At 30.4% G+C, this 19,782-nt stretch overlaps 2 long non-coding RNA genes across 2 annotated transcripts; both read right to left on the bottom strand.

Moving 5' to 3' along the window:
• Positions 1-3,608: 3,608 nt before the first annotated feature.
• Positions 3,609-18,281, bottom strand: LOC136043317 (uncharacterized). The gene is made up of 2 exons (XR_010621584.1): positions 18,202-18,281; positions 3,609-4,069 (listed from the first exon to the last, which is right to left on the bottom strand). It is a non-coding gene; the product is annotated as an uncharacterized LOC136043317 (long non-coding RNA).
• Positions 5,135-7,156, bottom strand: LOC136043316 (uncharacterized). The gene is made up of 2 exons (XR_010621583.1): positions 6,829-7,156; positions 5,135-6,237 (listed from the first exon to the last, which is right to left on the bottom strand). It is a non-coding gene; the product is annotated as an uncharacterized LOC136043316 (long non-coding RNA).
• Positions 18,282-19,782: the final 1,501 nt, after the last annotated feature.

Here is a 19,782-nt window from a genome sequence, read left to right on the forward strand (position 1 = left end):
TTTTACGTGCTAAGTATGCTAAAGCTCCAACAATTTATATTAAACCTCAAAATTTGGGGTATCTATTTTAAGGTTTTCGAATTACTTTAATCTATTGTCAAAATATATTGAAATATTTGTGCAATTACCAGTTTTTTTTTAGTTTTTTCTTTTTTTAGTTTTTTAGCTTTTTTTAGTTTTTTTTTAGTTTTTTATCTTTTTTATTTTTTTACGTTTTTTATTTTTAGGTTTTTTTCTTTTTTTAATTTTTCTAATTTTTTTTTTTAGTTTTTTCTTTTTATTTTTTTTTTTAGTTTTTTACCATTTTTCTTTTTTCGAATTTAATCTATTGTCAAAATATTTCGAAATATTTATGCAATTTCCAGTTTTTACATTCTAGTTTGTTTTCTTTTATATATATAGAAGATATAATCTGGCGTAACGGACAGACAACTTATTTTTATATATATCTATATATATAAAATAAGTTGTCTGTCTGTGGATGGATGGATCAGGTGACGTCACCTGAAAAAACTGGATCAGGTGACGTCAAAACTGAAAAAACTAAAAAAAGGCAAAAACTACAAAAAAAACTAAAAACTAATAAAAAAAATAAAAAAGCTAAAAAACTAAAAAAACTAAAAAAAGGCAAAAACTACAAAAAAAAACTAAAAACTAATAAAAAAGCTAAAAAACTAAAAAAACTAAAAAAAGGCAAAAACTACAAAAAAAACTAAAAACTAATAAAAAAATAAAAAAGCTAAAAAACTAAAAAAACAAAAAAAAAACTAAAAAAAGGTAAAAAACTAAAAAAAAATAAAAACTAAAAAAAAATAAAAAAAAAAGGAAAAAACTGAAAAATAAGCTAAAATAAAGGTAAAAACCAATAAAAAACTAAAAAAAAACTGAAAAAACTAAAAAAGGCAAAAACTAAAAAAAAAACTAAAAACTAATAAAAAAAGTAAAAAAGCTAAAAAACTAAAAAAACTAAAAAAACTAAAAAAACTAAAAAAAGGTAAAAAACTAAAAAAAATAAAAAATTAAAAAAAACTAAAAAAAAGGAAAAAAACTGAAAAATAAGCTAAAATAAAGGTAAAAACCAATAAAAAACTAAAAAGAAAAAAAGGAAAAAACTAAAAAAAATTTTCATCTAAAAAACTAAAAAAAACTAAAAAAGGTAAAAACTAAAAGAACTAAAAAAGAAAAAATAAATGACGAAACTCAAAGAGAAAGCGACCAGGACAAAAGGAATGTTCGATTAGCAATCAACAAAGCACCGGGACACTGGGAGTATAAATGACGACCAGGACATAAGTAAAAAAAAAACTATCTATATATATAAAAATAAGTTGTCTGTGGATCTGTGGATCGTGGATCAGGTGACGTCACCTGAAAAAACTGGATCAGGTGACGTCAAAACTGAAAAAACTAAAAAAAGGCAAAAACTACAAAAAAAACTAAAAACTAATAAAAAAAAATAAAAAAGCTAAAAAACTAAAAAACTAAAAAAAGGCAAAAACTACAAAAAAAACTAAAAACTAATAAAAAAGCTAAAAAACTAAAAAAACTAAAAAAAAGGCAAAAACTACAAAAAAAACTAAAAACTAATAAAAAAAAATAAAAAAGCTAAAAAACTAAAAAAACTAAAAAAACTAAAAAAAGGTAAAAAACTAAAAAAACTAAAAACTAAAAAAAAAAATAAAAAAAAGGAAAAAAACTGAAAAATAAGCTAAAATAAAGGTAAAAAACCAATAAAAAACTAAAAAAAAAACTGAAAAAACTAAAAAAAGGCAAAAACTACAAAAAAACTAAAAACTAATAAAAAAAGTAAAAAAGCTAAAAAACTAAAAAAAACTAAAAAAACTAAAAAAACTAAAAAAAGGTAAAAAACTAAAAAAAATAAAAAATAAAAAAAAAACTAAAAAAAAAAGGAAAAAACTGAAAAATAAGCTAACATAAAGGTAAAAACCAATAAAAAAACTAAAAAGAAAAAAAGGAAAAAACTAAAAAAATTTTCATCTAAAAAACTAAAAAAAAACTAAAAAAGGTAACAAAACTAAAAAGAAGGTAAAAACTACAAAAAAACTAAAAAGAAAAAAAAAACTAAAAACTAATAAAAAAACTAAAAAATCTAAAAATCTAAATAAACTAAAAAAGAAAAAAAAAGGAAAAAAATAAAGGAGAAAAACAAAACTAAAAAACGAATGTATATACAGACCGGTACACCGGGATACAAATGACGACCGGGACACAGGGAATATAAATGACGACCGGGACACAGGGACACAACTACAACGGGGACACCGGGAGAAACAGGGGGATATAAATGACGACCGGGACAAAAAAACTAAAAAGAAAAAAAAACTAAAAACTAATAAAAAAACTAAAAAATCTAAAAATCTAAATAAGCTAAAAAAGAAAAAAAAAGGAAAAAAATAAAGGAGAAAAACAAAACTAAAAAACGAATGTATATACAGACCGGGACACCGGGATACAAATGACGACCGGGACACAGGGAATATAAATGACGACCGGGACACAGGGACACAACTACAACGGGGACAGGGGGAAACAGGGGGATGTAAATGACGACCGGGACACCGGGACAGGGAATGGTCGATTAGCAATCACCATCAACAAAGCTCAAGGGCAATCATTAGAATCATGAGGTATAGATCTGAATACAGATTGTTTTCCCATGGACCATTATATGTTGCATGTTCAAGAGTCGGTAAACCTGACAATCTATTTATATGCAAAGACAATGGGACAGCAAAGAATGTTGTATATTCGCAAGTTTTACGTAGTTAAAACCATATATATATATATATATATATATACTAGCTGTTGGGGTGGCGCTTCGCGCCACCCCAACACCTAGTTGGTGGGGGTGCTTCGCGCCCCCCCCCAAGCCCCCCCCGCGCGCGTAAGTCGTTACGCGCCATAATAGTTACGCGCCATTGTAGTTGTGTCCCTATGTCCCACCTGTGAATATAGATAGATATATATATATATGGTTTTTAACTACGTAAAACTTGCGAATATACAACATTCTTTGCTGTCCCATTGTCTTTGCATATAAATAGATTGTCAGGTTTACCGACTCTTGAACATGCAACATATAATGGTCCATGGGAAAACAATCTGTATTCAGATCTATACCTCATGATTCTAATGATTGCCCTTGAGCTTTGTTGATGGTGATTGCTAATCGACCATTCCCTGTCCCGGTGTCCCGGTCGTCATTTACATCCCCCTGTTTCCTCCGGTGTCCCCGTTGTAGTTGTGTCCCTGTGTCCCGGTCGTCATTTATATTCCCTGTGTCCCGGTCGTCATTTGTATCCCGGTGTCCCGGTCTGTATATACATTCGTTTTTTAGTTTTGTTTTTCTCCTTTTTTTTTTCCTTTTTTTTTTCTTTTTTAGCTTATTTAGATTTTTAGATTTTTTAGTTTTTTTATTAGTTTTTAGTTTTTTTTTTCTTTTTAGTTTTTTTGTCCCGGTCGTCATTTATATCCCCCTGTTTCCCCCGGTGTCCCCGTTGTAGTTGTGTCCCTGTGTCCCGGTCGTCATTTATATTCCCTCTGTCCCGGTCGTCATTTGTATCCCGGTGTACCGGTCTGTATATACATTCGTTTTTTAGTTTTGTTTTTCTCCTTTATTTTTTTCCTTTTTTTTTCTTTTTTAGTTTATTTAGATTTTTAGATTTTTTAGTTTTTTTATTAGTTTTTAGTTTTTTTTTCTTTTTAGTTTTTTTGTAGTTTTTACCTTCTTTTTAGTTTTGTTAATTTTTTTTTTTACTTATGTCCTGGTCGTCATTTATACTCCCTATGTCCCGGTGCTTTGTTGATTGCTAATCGAACATTCCTTTTGTCCTGGTCGCTTTCTCTTTGAGTGTCGTCATTTATTTTTTTCTTTTTTAGTTCTTTTAGTTTTTACCTTTTTTAGTTTTTTTTAGTTTTTTAGATGAAAATTTTTTTTAGTTTTTTCCTTTTTTTCTTTTTAGTTTTTTATTGGTTTTTACCTTTATGTTAGCTTATTTTTCAGTTTTTTCCTTTTTTTATTAGTTTTTAGTTTTTTTGTAGTTTTTGCCTTTTTTTAGTTTTTTCAGTTTTTTTTTAGTTTTTTATTGGTTTTTACCTTTATTTTAGCTTATTTTTCAGTTTTTTCCTTTTTTTTATTTTTTTTTAGTTTTTAGTTTTTTTAGTTTTTTACCTTTTTTTTAGTTTTTTTAGTTTTTTTAGTTTTTTAGCTTTTTTATTTTTTTTATTAGTTTTTACGTTTTTTTTTGTAGTTTTTGCCTTTTTTTTTAGTTTTTTTAGTTTTTTAGCTTTTTTATTAGTTTTTAGTTTTTTTTTGTAGTTTTTGCCTTTTTTTAGTTTGACAACTTATTTTTATATATATAGATAGTTTTTTTTTTTTACTTATGTCCTGGTCGTCATTTATACTCCCTGTGTCCCGGTGCTTTGTTGATTGCTAATCGAACATTCCTTTTGTCCTGGTCGCTTTCTCTTTGAGTGTCGTCATTTATTAGTTTTTTCCTTTTTTTCTTTTTAGTTTTTTATTGGTTTTTACCTTTATTTTAGCTTATTTTTCAGTTTTTTTTTAGTTTTTTTTTGTAGTTTTTGCCTTTTTTTAGTTTTTTCAGTTTTTTTTTAGTTTTTTATTGGTTTTTACCTTTATAGTTTTTTTAGTTTTTTAGCTTTTTTATTTTTTTTATTAGTTTTTAGTTTTTTTTTGTAGTTTTTGCCTTTTTTTAGTTTTTTCAGTTTTGACGTCACCTAATCCAGTTTTTTCAGGTGACGTCACCTGACACATCCATCCATCCATCCACAGACAGACAACTTATTTTTATATATATAGAAGATAGATATATATATATATATATATATATATATATATATATATATACTAGCTGTTGGGGTGGCGCTTCGCGCCACCCCAACACCTAGTTGGTGGGGGCGCTTCGCGCCCCCCCCAAGCCCCCCCGCGCGCGTAAGTCGTTATGCGCCATATTAGTTACGCGCCATTGTACTTGTGTCCCTATGTCCCACCTGTGAATATAGATATATATATATATATATATATATATATATATATATATATATATATATATATATATATATATATATATATATATATATATATATATATATATATATGTTTTTAACTACGTAAAACTTGCGAATATACAACATTCTTTGCTGTCCCATTGTCTGTGCATATAAATAGATTGTCAGGTTTACCGACTCTTGAACATGCAACATATAATGGTCCATGGGAAAACAATCCGTATTCAGATCTATACCTCATGATTCTAATGATTGCCCTTGAGCTTTGTTGATGGTGATTGCTAATCGACCATTCCCTGAGTCGCCATCGTCATTTATATATCCCCCTGTGCACCCCGGCGTCCCCTTTGTAGTTATGTCCCTGTATCCCGGTCGTCATTTATATTCCCTGTGTCCCGGTCGTTATTTGTGTCCCGGTGTTCCAGTCTGTGATTTCTCTTTGAGTGTCCCGGGCGTCATTTATATTCCTTGTGTCCCGGTGTCCCGGTCGTCATTTATATCCCCCTGTGCCCCCCGGCGTCCCCATTGTAGTTGTGTCCCTGTGTCCCGGTCGTCATTTATATTCCCTGTGTCCCGGTCGTCATTTGTATCCCGGTGTCCCGGTCTGTATAATTGGTTTTTACCTTTATTTTAGCTTATTTTTCAGTTTTTTCCTTTTTTTTAGTTTTTTTTAGTTTTTAGTTTTTTTAGTTTTTTACCTTTTTTTAGTTTTTTTAGTTTTTTTAGTTTTTTAGCTTTTTCATTTTTTTTATTAGTTTTTAGTTTTTTTTTGTAGTTTTTGCCTTTTTTTTTAGTTTTTTTAGTTTTTTAGCTTTTTTATTAGTTTTTAGTTTTTTTTGTAGTTTTTGCCTTTTTTTAGTTTTTTTAGTTTTTTAGCTTTTTTATTTTTTTTATTAGTTTTTAGTTTTTTTTTGTAGTTTTTGCCTTTTTTTAGTTTTTTCAGTTTTGACGTCACCTGATCCAGTTTTTTCAGGTGACGTCACCTGATCCACGATCCACAGATCCACAGACAACTTATTTTTATATATATAGATAGTTTTTTTTTTTTTACTTATGTCCTGGTCGTCATTATACTCCCTGTGTCCCGGTGCTTTGTTGATTGCTAATCGAACATTCCTTTTGTCCTGGTCGCTTTCTCTTTGAGTTTCGTCATTTATTTTTTTCTTTTTTAGTTCTTTTAGTTTTTACCTTTTTTAGTTTTTTTAGTTTTTTAGATGAAAATTTTTTTTAGTTTTTTCCTTTTTTTCTTTTTAGTTTTTTATTGGTTTTTACCTTTATTTTAGCTTATTTTTCAGTTTTTTCCTTTTTTTTAGTTTTTTTTTTTTTTTTTTTTTTTTTTAGTTTTTTACCTTTTTTTTAGTTTTTTTAGTTTTTTTAGTTTTTTTAGATTTTTTACTTTTTTTATTAGTTTTTAGTTTTTTTTTTGTAGTTTTTGCCTTTTTTTAGTTTTTTCAGTTTTTTTTTTAGTTTTTTATTGGTTTTATTAGTTTTTAGTTTTTTTTTGTAGTTTTTGCCTTTTTTTTAGTTTTTTTAGTTTTTTAGCTTTTTTATTAGTTTTTAGTTTTTTTTGTAGTTTTTGCCTTTTTTTAGTTTTTTTAGTTTTTTAGCTTTTTTATTTTTTTTATTAGTTTTTAGTTTTTTTGTAGTTTTTGCCTTTTTTTAGTTTTTTCAGTTTTGACGTCACCTGATCCAGTTTTTTCAGGTGACGTCACCTGATCCACGATCCACAGATCCACAGACAACTTATTTTTATATATATAGATAGTTTTTTTTTTTTACTTATGTCCTGGTCGTCATTTATACTCCCTGTGTCCCGGTGCTTTGTTGATTGCTAATCGAACATTCCTTTTGTCCTGGTCGCTTTCTCTTTGAGTTTCGTCATTTATTTTTTCTTTTTAGTTCTTTTAGTTTTACCTTTTTTAGTTTTTTTTAGTTTTTTAGATGAAAATTTTTTTTAGTTTTTTCCTTTTTTTCTTTTTAGTTTTTTATTGGTTTTTACCTTTATTTTAGCTTATTTTTCAGTTTTTTCCTTTTTTTTAGTTTTTTTTTATTTTTTATTTTTTTTTAGTTTTTTACCTTTTTTTAGTTTTTTTAGTTTTTTTAGTTTTTAGATTTTTTACTTTTTTTATTAGTTTTTAGTTTTTTTTGTAGTTTTTGCCTTTTTTTAGTTTTTTCAGTTTTTTTTTTAGTTTTTATTGGTTTTTACCTTTATTTTAGCTTATTTTTCAGTTTTTCCTTTTTTTTTAGTTTTTTTAGTTTTAGTTTTTAGTTTTTAGTTTTTTACCTTTTTTAGTTTTTTTAGTTTTTTTAGTTTTTTAGCTTTTTTATTTTTTTTTATTAGTTTTTAGTTTTTTTTGTAGTTTTTGCCTTTTTTTAGTTTTTTTAGTTTTTTAGCTTTTTTATTAGTTTTTAGTTTTTTTTGTAGTTTTTGCCTTTTTTTAGTTTTTTTAGTTTTTTAGCTTTTTTAGTTTTTTATTAGTTTTTAGTTTTTTTTGTAGTTTTTGCCTTTTTTTAGTTTTTTCAGTTTTGACGTCACCTGATCCAGTTTTTTCAGGTGACGTCACCTGATCCATCCACAGACAGACAACTTATTTTTATATATATAGATATATATATATATATATATACTAGCTGTTGGGGTGGCGCTTCGCGCCACCCCAACACCTAGTTGGTGGGGGCGCTTCGCGCCCCCCCCAAGCCCCCCCGCGCGCGTAAGTCGTTACGCGCCATAATAGTTACGCGCCATTGTAGTTGTGTCCCTATGTCCCACCTGTGAATATAGATATATATATATATATATATGGTTTTAACTACGTAAAACTTGCGAATATACAACATTCTTTGCTGTCCCATTGTCTTTGCATATAAATAGATTGTCAGGTTATCCCCCTGTTTCCCCCGGTGTCCCCGTTGTAGTTGTGTCCCTGTGTCCCGGTCGTCATTTATATTCCCTGTGTCCCGCGTCCCGGTCATCATTTGTATCCCGGTGTCCCGGTCTGTATATACATTCGTTTTTTAGTTTTGTTTTTCTCCTTTATTTTTTTCCTTTTTTTTTTCTTTTTTAGCTTATTTAGATTTTTAGATTTTTTAGTTTTTTTTATTAGTTTTTAGTTTTTATTTCTTTTTAGTTTTTTTGTCCCGGTCGTCATTTATATCCCCCTGTTTCCCCCGGTGTCCCCGTTGTAGTTGTGTCCCTGTGTCCCGGTCGTTATTTATATTCCCTGTGTCCCGGTCGTCATTTGTATCCCGGTGTACCGGTCTGTATATACATTCGTTTTTTAGTTTTGTTTTTCTCCTTTATTTTTTTCCTTTTTTTTTCTTTTTTAGTTTATTTAGATTTTTAGATTTTTTAGTTTTTTTATTAGTTTTTAGTTTTTTTTTCTTTTTAGTTTTTTTGTAGTTTTTACCTTCTTTTTAGTTTTGTTAATTTTTTTTTTTACTTGTGTCCTGGTCGTCATTTATACTCCCTGTGTCCCGGTGCTTTGTTGATTGCTAATCGAACATTCCTTTTGTCCTGGTCGCTTTCTCTTTGAGTGTCGTCATTTATTTTTTTCTTTTTTAGTTCTTTTAGTTTTTACCTTTTTTAGTTTTTTTTTAGTTTTTAGTTTTTTTAGTTTTTTACCTTTTTTTTAGTTTTTTTAGTTTTTTAGCTTTTTTATTTTTTTTATTAGTTTTTAGTTTTTTTGTAGTTTTTGCCTTTTTTTTTAGTTTTTTGTCCTGGTCGCTTTCTCTTTGAGTGTCGTCATTTATTAGTTTTTTCCTTTTTTTTTTAGTTTTTTATTGGTTTTTACCTTTATTTTAGCTTATTTTTCAGTTTTTTTCCTTTTTTTTAGTTTTTTTTTATTTTTTATTTTTTTTAGTTTTTTACCTTTTTTTAGTTTTTTTAGTTTTTTTAGTTTTTTAGCTTTTTTACTTTTTTTATTAGTTTTTAGTTTTTTTTTGTAGTTTTTTGCCTTTTTTTTAGTTTTTTCAGTTTTTTTTTTAGTTTTTTATTGGTTTTTACCTTTATAGTTTTTTTAGTTTTTTAGCTTTTTTATTTTTTTTATTAGTTTTTAGTTTTTTTTTGTAGTTTTTGCCTTTTTTTAGTTTTTTCAGTTTTGACGTCACCTAATCCAGTTTTTTCAGGTGACGTCACCTGACACATCCATCCACACATCCATCCATCCATCCATCCACAGACAACTTATTTTTATATATATAGATATATATATATATATATCTATCTATATTCACAGGTGGGACATAGGGACACAACTACAATGGCGCGTAACTATTATGGCGCGTAACGACTTACGCGCGCGGGGGGGCTTGGGGGGGGCGCGAAGCGCCCCCACCAACTAGGTGTTGGGGTGGCGCGAGGCGCCACCCCAACACCTAGTCTATATATATAAAAATAAGTTGTCAGTCTGTCTGAGGATGGATCAGGTGACGTCACCTGAAAAAACTGGATCAGGTGACGTCAAAACTGAAAAAACTAAAAAAAGGCAAAAACTAAAAAAAAAACTAAAAACTAATAAAAAAAATAAAAAAGCTAAAAAACTAAAAAACTAAAAAAAGGCAAAAACTACAAAAAAAACTAAAAACTAATAAAAAAGCTAAAAAACTAAAAAAACTAAAAAAAGGCAAAAACTACAAAAAAAACTAAAAACTAATAAAAAAAATAAAAAAGCTAAAAAACTAAAAAAACTAAAAAAAACTAAAAAAAGGTAAAAAACTAAAAAAACTAAAAACTAAAAAAACTAAAAAAAAAGGAAAAAACTGAAAAATAAGCTAAAATAAAGGAAAAAACCAATATAAAACTAAAAAAAAAAAACTGAAAAAACTAAAAAAAGGCAAAAACTACAAAAAAAAAACTAAAAACTAATAAAAAAAGTAAAAAAGCTAAAAAACTAAAAAAACTAAAAAAAACTAAAAAAAGGTAAGAAACTAAAAAAAATAAAAACTAAAAAAAACTAAAAAAAGGAAAAAAACTGAAAAATAAGCTAAAATAAAGGTAAAAACCAATAAAAAACTAAAAAAAAAACTGAAAAAACTAAAAAAAAGGCAAAAACTACAAAAAAACTAAAAACTAATAACAAAAGTAAAAAAGCTAAAAAACTAAAAAAACTAAAAAAACTAAAAAAACTAAAAAAAAGGTAAAAAACTAAAAAAAATAAAAAATAAAAAAAAAATAAAAAAAAAGGAAAAAACTGAAAAATAAGCTAACATAAAGGTAAAAACCAATAAAAAACTAAAAAGAAAAAAAGGAAAAAACTTAAAAAAATTTTCATCTAAAAAACTAAAAAAACCTAAAAAAGGTAAAAACTAAAAGAACTAAAAAAGAAAAAAATAAATGACGACACTCAAAGAGAAAGCGACCAGGACAAAAGGAATGTTCGATTAGCAATCAACAAAGCACCGGGACACAGGGAGTATAAATGACGACCAGGACATAAGTAAAAAAAAAAATTAACAAAACTAAAAAGAAGGTAAAAACTACAAAAAAACTAAAAAGAAAAAAAACTAAAAACTAATAAAAAAACTAAAAAATCTAAAAATCTAAATAAACTAAAAAAGAAAAAAAAAGGAAAAAAATAAAGGAGAAAAACAAAACTAAAAAACGAATGTATATACAGACCGGTACACCGGGATACAAATGACGACTGGGACACAGGGAATATAAATGACGACCGGGACACAGGGACACAACTACAACGGGGACACCGGGGGAAACAGGGGGATATAAATGACGACCGGGACAAAAAAACTAAAAAGAAAAAAAAACTAAAAACTAATAAAAAAACTAAAAAATCTAAAAATCTAAATAAGCTAAAAAAGAAAAAAAAAGGAAAAAAATAAAGGAGAAAAACAAAACTAAAAAACGAATGTATATACAGACCGGGACACCGGGATACAAATGACGACCGGGACACAAGGAATATAAATGACGACCTGGACACAGGGACACAACTACAACGGGGACACCGGGGGAAACAGGGGGATGTAAATGACGACCGGGACACCGGGACAGGGAATGGTCGATTAGCAATCACCATCAACAAAGCTCAAGGGCAATCATTAGAATCATGAGGTATAGATCTGAATACAGATTGTCTTCCCATGGACCATTATATGTTGCATGTTCAAGAGTCGGTAAACCTGACAATCTATTTATATGCAAAGACAATGGGACAGCAAAGAATGTTGTATATTCGCAAGTTTTACGTAGTTAAAACCATATATATATATATATATATATATCTATATATATAAAAATAAGTTGTCTGTGGATGGATGGATGGATGGATGTGTGGATGGATGTGTCAGGTGACGTCACCTGAAAAAACTGGATTAGGTGACGTCAAAACTGAAAAAACTAAAAAAAGGCAAAAACTACAAAAAAAACTAAAAACTAATAAAAAAATAAAAAAGCTAAAAAACTAAAAAAACTATAAAGGTAAAAACCAATAAAAAACTAAAAAAAAAACTGAAAAAACTAAAAAAAGGCAAAAACTACAAAAAAAAACTAAAAAACTAATAAAAAAAGTAAAAAAGCTAAAAAACTAAAAAAACTAAAAAAACTAAAAAAAGGTAAAAAACTAAAAAAATAAAAAATAAAAAAAAACTAAAAAAAAGGAAAAAACTGAAAAATAAGCTAAAATAAAGGTAAAAACCAATAAAAAACTAAAAAAAAAAAAGGAAAAAACTAATAAATGACGACACTCAAAGAGAAAGCGACCAGGACAAAAAACTAAAAAAAAAGGCAAAAACTACAAAAAAACTAAAAACTAATAAAAAAAATAAAAAAGCTAAAAAACTAAAAAAACTAAAAAAAGGTAAAAAACTAAAAAAACTAAAAACTAAAAAAAAACTAAAAAAGGTAAAAACTAAAAGAACTAAAAAAGAAAAAAATAAATGACGACACTCAAAGAGAAAGCGACCAGGACAAAAGGAATGTTCGATTAGCAATCAACAAAGCACCGGGACACAGGGAGTATAAATGACGACCAGGACACAAGTAAAAAAAAAAATTAACAAAACTAAAAAGAAGGTAAAAACTACAAAAAAACTAAAAAGAAAAAAAAAACTAAAAACTAATAAAAAAACTAAAAAATCTAAAAATCTAAATAAACTAAAAAAGAAAAAAAAAGGAAAAAAATAAAGGAGAAAAACAAAACTAAAAAACGAATGTATATACAGACCGGTACACCGGGATACAAATGACGACCGGGACACAGGGAATATAAATAACGACCGGGACACAGGGACACAACTACAACGGGGACACCGGGGGAAACAGGGGGATATAAATGACGACCGGGACAAAAAAACTAAAAAGAAATAAAAACTAAAAACTAATAAAAAAAACTAAAAAATCTAAAAATCTAAATAAGCTAAAAAAGAAAAAAAAAGGAAAAAAATAAAGGAGAAAAACAAAACTAAAAAACGAATGTATATACAGACCGGGACACCGGGATACAAATGATGACCGGGACCCGGGACACAGGGAATATAAATGACGACCGGGACACAGGGACACAACTACAACGGGGACACCGGGGGAAACAGGGGGATAACCTGACAATCTATTTATATGCAAAGACAATGGGACAGCAAAGAATGTTGTATATTCGCAAGTTTTACGTAGTTAAAACCATATATCTATCTATATAAAAATAAGTTGTCTGTCTGTGGATGTGTGGATGGATGTGTGGATGGATGTGTCAGGTGACGTCACCTGAAAAAACTGGATTAGGTGACGTCAAAACTGAAAAAAACTAAAAAAAGGCAAAAACTACAAAAAAAAACTAAAAACTAATAAAAAAAATAAAAAAGCTAAAAAACTAAAAAAACTATAAAGGTAAAAACCAATAAAAAACTAAAAAAAAAACTGAAAAAACTAAAAAAAGGCAAAAACTACAAAAAAAAACTAAAAACTAATAAAAAAAGTAAAAAAGCTAAAAACTAAAAAAACTAAAAAAACTAAAAAAAGGTAAAAAACTAAAAAAAATAAAAAATAAAAAAAAACTAAAAAAAAGGAAAAAACTGAAAAATAAGCTAAAATAAAGGTAAAAACCAATAAAAAACTAAAAAAAAAAAAGGAAAAAACTAAAAAAAATTTTCATCTAAAAAACTAAAAAAAACTAAAAAAGGTAAAAACTAAAAGAACTAAAAAAGAAAAAAATAAATGACGAAACTCAAAGAGAAAGCGACCAGGACAAAAGGAATGTTCGATTAGCAATCAACAAAGCACCGGGAAGCACCGGGACACAGGGAGTATGAATGACGACCAGGACATAAGTAAAAAAAAAAAATTAACAAAACTAAAAAGAAGTTAAAAACTACAAAAAAACTAAAAAGAAAAAAAAACTAAAAACTAATAAAAAAACTAAAAAATCTAAAAATCTAAATAAACTAAAAAAGAAAAAAAAAGGAAAAAAATAAAGGAGAAAAACAAAACTAAAAAAGGAATGTATATACAGACCGGTACACCGGGATACAAATGACGACCGGGACACAGGGAATATAAATGACGACCGGGACACAGGGACACAACTACAACGGGGACACCGGGGGAAACAGGGGGATATAAATGACGACCGGGACAAAAAAACTAAAAAGAAAAAAAAACTAAAAACTAATAAAAAAACTAAAAAATCTAAAAATCTAAATAAGCTAAAAAGAAAAAAAAAGGAAAAAAAATAAAGGAGAAAAACAAAACTAAAAAACGAATGTATATACAGACCGGGACACCGGGATACAAATGACGACCGGGACACAGGGAATATAAATGACGACCGGGACACAGGGACACAACTACAACGGGGACACCGGGGAAACAGGGGGATGTAAATGACGACCGGGACACCGGGACAGGGAATGGTCGATTAGCAATCACCATCAACAAAGCTCAAGGGCAATCATTAGAATCATGAGGTATAGATCTGAATACAGATTGTTTTCCCATGGACCATTATATGTTGCATGTTCAAGAGTCGGTAAACCTGTCAATCTATTTATATGCAAAGACAATGGGACAGCAAAGAATGTTGTATATTCGCAAGTTTTACGTAGTTAAAACCATATATATATATATATATATATATATATATATATATATATATATATATATATATATATATATATATATATATATATCTATCTATATTCACAGGTGGGACATAGGGACACAACTACAATGGCGCGTAACTATTATGGCGCGTAACGACTTACGCGCGCGGGGGGGCTTGGGGGGGGCGCGAAGCGCCCCCACCAACTAGGTGTTGGGGTGGCGCGAAGCGCCACCCCAACAGCTAGTATATATATATATATCTATCTATATTCACAGGTGGGACATAGGGACACAACTACAATGGCGCGTAACTATTATGGCGCGTAACGACTTACGCGCGCGGGGGGGCTTGGGGGGGCGCGAAGCGCCCCCACCAACTAGGTGTTGGGGTGGCGCGAAGCGCCACCCCAACAGCTAGTAGATATATATATATATATATATATATATATATATATATATATATATATATATATATATATATATATATATATATATATATATATATATATATATATATATCCGATGAAGATGCTCAAAGAGTCTATGCCAAAAAACTTGCTGCTGATAGAGAAAGTCAGAAAAGAAAGCGTGCCGAGGAATCAAAAGAACAGCAAGGAAACAGGCTTGAGGCTAAAGAACGCAAAACCGCGCAGTTAGATGAAGATCCACCTGGACAGCGAGAGTCAAAACATATCAAAACTGAAAATGATAGCGATGATGATTGGGTTTGGGATCTTGACTTGGATAAGGTCATCAATGCCTACCAGATTTTTGTTAAAAAAACAAAGGTTCGGCGATATGTATTTCATAGTGAAGCTGAAAAATAAAGAAGAAAAAGAAAACTGAAAAAAAGAAAAAATGTAAAAAACTAAAAAATACTAAAAAGAAAAAACACTCAAAGAGAAATTACAGACAGGGACACAAATGACGACCGGGACAGAGGGAATATAAATAACGACCGGGACACTCAAGGAGAAATTACAGACTGGGATACCGGGACACAAATGACGACCGGGACACAGGCAATATAAAAGACGACCAGGACACAGGTATTTAAGAATATCGTTCAAAGACAAATTTTTAATTGTAAGAAGACCGTTGAAAGAAAATTTCTAATTGTAAAATGACTGAAGAACCTACAATGGCAACACCCGAGGAAGCTGCTCAAAACGAATGTATTCACGCCGAAGTAGCTGAGTTGGTAAAGTGTTATGTTTCAGGTTCTAGGTCCGAGAGGCCATCTTTTCCACAAAAATAATAATTTAGTGCTTCTGCTTAAAAACAGCAATCGAATTGATGCCTCCTGATACGCAACTATCAACAAAGTGGCAATCGTTGTGGGCGGTGATCAGTTCTTACCTCGAGATAATATTCTTTATAGGCGAAACAATCAGTTGACAAGAATTGCTTAAACTCATCGATGCTACGATGCCCTACAATATCCTGACGAATATAAATGACGCCCGGGTCACTCAAATAGAAATCACAGACTGGGACACCGGGACACAAATGACGACGAGGACACAGGGAATATAAATGACGACCCGGACACAGGGACACAACTACAACGGGGACGCCGGGGGGCACAGGGGGATATATAAATGACGACGGCAACAAAAGGACACAACTACAATGGCGCGTAACTAATATGGCGCGTAACGACTTACGCGCGCGGGGGGGCTTGGGGGGGGCACAAAGCGCCCCCACCAACTAGGTGTTGGGGTGGTGCGAAGCGCCACCCCAACAGCTAGTATTTAATATATCCTATGTGTTCGTTAGGAATTAGTTAGGAAGGCTGGCTTTCATCAGATTTACCCGAGTTTGAATCCGAATTGCAAAGTAAATTTGTTTATACTATATTATCTAAAGATAAGTGTGTGTTGCATCATCATCTATATAACGATTCCTTATAATATTTCAATTAGTATGGACTACACTTCGCTCTATAATGTAACTATGGGACGTGATCGTCTCCTACTAGGTTGTTAGCTACCGCTGCAACCGGGGTTTAGGTTCATCCTACTTAACAAATGAAGATAATATGAATGAGCCACAGAGTTCAGTTTCTTTAGACTTGAGTTCGTTCTTCACCTTGAAACCTTCACAATGAATCTGTATTGAACAATAAGTTGCACAGAAAATCTGGCTTTATCTCAGATTTTAAAGAAAGATTAAAACGGCTAGGCCAGTTCTACGGGTGACGAATAACAGATTGTCAAAGATTCTACTTTTTGGCCATCTATCTGGGGTCAAATGAAAAGTAAGCTGTCTAAAACTCGGGTGGTAAGCGGTCGTACGAAAGGATTTAAAGAATATTGGAACTGTATTGAATGGAGAAAAAGGTGAAACTTATGTATAACCAAAGAGCAACCAAAAGTTATTTTTAGTTGTAGTAAAAGTAGTAGTCAATCCAAAGAGAAAATAGAGACTAGCGTTTGTAGTATCATGCTAAAAAGTCTGTTGAAATTCCATCGATCTATTTATGCGACGTATTTTCAAATTAGTAAATCAAATTACTGCTTATTCCAGGAAAGAAAAACAGGCCTAGCTTTTTATAACCAGGTTATCTAATTCTAAGCATCAAATCTAGACTGACAAGGAAATTCGTTTCTACTGTTATTGCTACTACAAAGTCACTGCAAGACCAAGCCACCTGAGGCCAACACAATTACAAGCGCTCCTACTCCATCCCAACCTATTCAAGCTTCCTTCTTTCACCCTCTCTATAAGTTCCTATTCTTCTTAAATCTTTTCTTACGAAATCCGCCGACCCCATTTGGGCAACAATATGGTTTTCGTCTGGCTGACAAGGACCATCTTTGGCAATCTGTCATCCTTCATTCATGGAACATGTCCTAGCCATCTCATCTTTTCTCGTATTGTAGCCCTAGAAAGCTTGATTGAAACGTGATTTTTGTCTAGCTTACAGTGTGAGATGCGGTCTGTCGCGCCACCCCAACACCTAGTTGGTGGGGGCGCTTCGCGCCCCCCCCAAGCCCCCCCGCGCGCGTAAGTCGTTACGCGCCATAATAGTTACGCGCCATTGTAGTTGTGTCCCTATGTCCCACCTGTGAATATAGATAGATATATATATATGGTTTTAACTACGTAAAACTTGCGAATATACAACATTCTTTGCTGTCCCATTGTCTTTGCATATAAATAGATTGTCAGGTTTACCGACTCTTGAACATGCAACATATAATGGTCCATGGGAAAACAATCTGTATTCAGATCTATACCTCATGATTCTAATGATTGCCCTTGAGCTTTGTTGATGGTGATTGCTAATCGACCATTCCCTGTCCCGGTGTCCCGGTCGTCATTTACATCCCCCTGTTTCCTCCGGTGTCCCCGTTGTAGTTGTGTCCCTGTGTCCCGGTCGTCATTTATATTCCCTGTGTCCCGGTCGTCATTTGTATCCCGGTGTCCCGGTCTGTATATACATTCGTTTTTTAGTTTTGTTTTTCTCCTTTATTTTTTTCCTTTTTTTTTTCTTTTTTAGCTTATTTAGATTTTTAGATTTTTTAGTTTTTTTATTAGTTTTTAGTTTTTTTTTCTTTTTAGTTTTTTTGTCCCGGTCGTCATTTATATCCCCCTGTTTCCCCCGGTGTCCCCGTTGTAGTTGTGTCCCTGTGTCCCGGTCGTCATTTATATTCCCTCTGTCCCGGTCGTCATTTGTATCCCGGTGTACCGGTCTGTATATACATTCGTTTTTTAGTTTTGTTTTTCTCCTTTATTTTTTTCCTTTTTTTTCTTTTTTAGTTTATTTAGATTTTTAGATTTTTTAGTTTTTTTATTAGTTTTTAGTTTTTTTTTCTTTTTAGTTTTTTTGTAGTTTTTACCTTCTTTTTAGTTTTGTTAATTTTTTTTTTTACTTATGTCCTGGTCGTCATTTATACTCCCTATGTCCCGGTGCTTTGTTGATTGCTAATCGAACATTCCTTTTGTCCTGGTCGCTTTCTCTTTGAGTGTCGTCATTTATTTTTTTCTTTTTTAGTTCTTTTAGTTTTTACTTTTTTAGTTTTTTTTAGTTTTTTAGATGAAAATTTTTTTTAGTTTTTTCCTTTTTTTCTTTTTAGTTTTTTATTGGTTTTTACCTTTATGTTAGCTTATTTTTCAGTTTTTTCCTTTTTTTATTAGTTTTTAGTTTTTTTGTAGTTTTTGCCTTTTTTAGTTTTTTCAGTTTTTTTTAGTTTTTTATTGGTTTTTACCTTTATTTTAGCTTATTTTTCAGTTTTTTTCCTTTTTTTTATTTTTTTTTAGTTTTTAGTTTTTTTAGTTTTTTACCTTTTCTTAGTTTTTTTAGTTTTTTAGTTTTTTAGCTTTTTTATTTTTTTTATTAGTTTTTAGTTTTTTTTGTAGTTTTTGCCTTTTTTTTAGTTTTTTTAGTTTTTTAGCTTTTTTATTAGTTTTTAGTTTTTTTTGTAGTTTTTGCCTTTTTTTAGTTTGACAACTTATTTTTATATATATAGATAGTTTTTTTTTTTTACTTATGTCCTGGTCGTCATTTATACTCCCTGTGTCCCGGTGCTTTGTTGATTGCTAATCGAACATTCCTTTTGTCCTGGTCGCTTTCTCTTTGAGTGTCGTCATTTATTAGTTTTTTCCTTTTTTTCTTTTTAGTTTTTTATTGGTTTTTACCTTTATTTTAGCTTATTTTTCAGTTTTTTCCTTTTTTTTAGTTTTTTTTTATTTTTTATTTTTTTTAGTTTTTTACCTTTTTTTAGTTTTTTTAGTTTTTTTAGTTTTTTAGCTTTTTTACTTTTTTTATTAGTTTTTAGTTTTTTTTGTAGTTTTTGCCTTTTTTTAGTTTTTTCAGTTTTTTTTTTAGTTTTTTATTGGTTTTTACCTTTATAGTTTTTTTAGTTTTTTAGCTTTTTTATTTTTTTTATTAGTTTTTAGTTTTTTTTGTAGTTTTTGCCTTTTTTTAGTTTTTTCAGTTTTGACGTCACCTAATCCAGTTTTTTCAGGTGACGTCACCTGACACATCCATCCACACATCCACAGACAGACAGACAACTTATTTTTATATATATAGATATATATATATATATATATATATATATATATATATATATATATATATATGTATATATATATATATATATATATATATATATATATATATATATATATATATATATATATATATATATATATATATATAAATATATCTATATTCACAGGTGGGACATAGGGCGACAACTACAATGACACGTAACTAATATGGCGCGTAACGACTTACGCGCGCGGGGGGGCTTGGGGGGGCGCAAAGTGCCCCCACCAACTAGGTGTTGGGTTGGCGCGAAGCACCACCCCAACAGCTAGTATACATATATATATAAATACTAGCTGTTGGGGTGGCGCTTCGCGCCACCCCAACACCTAGTTGGTGGGGGCGCTTCGCGCCCCCTCCCCAAGCCCCCCCGTGCGCGTAAGTCGTTACGCGCCATTGTAGTTGTGTCCCTATGTCCAACCTGGTCGATTCCCTGTGTCGCCGTCGTCATTTATATATCCCCCTGTGCCCCTCGGCGTCCCCGTTGTATTTGTGTCCCTGTGTCCCTGGTGTCCCGGTCGTCATTTGTGTCCCGGTGTCCTGGTCTGTATATACATTCGTTTTTGAATTGGTCTTTTTTTAGGTTTTCGTTTTTTACCTTTTTTTAGTTTTTTTAGTTATA

This window comes from Artemia franciscana, unplaced genomic scaffold (genome assembly GCF_032884065.1).
Source record: "Artemia franciscana unplaced genomic scaffold, ASM3288406v1 Scaffold_4474, whole genome shotgun sequence".
NCBI lineage: Eukaryota > Metazoa > Arthropoda > Branchiopoda > Anostraca > Artemiidae > Artemia > Artemia franciscana.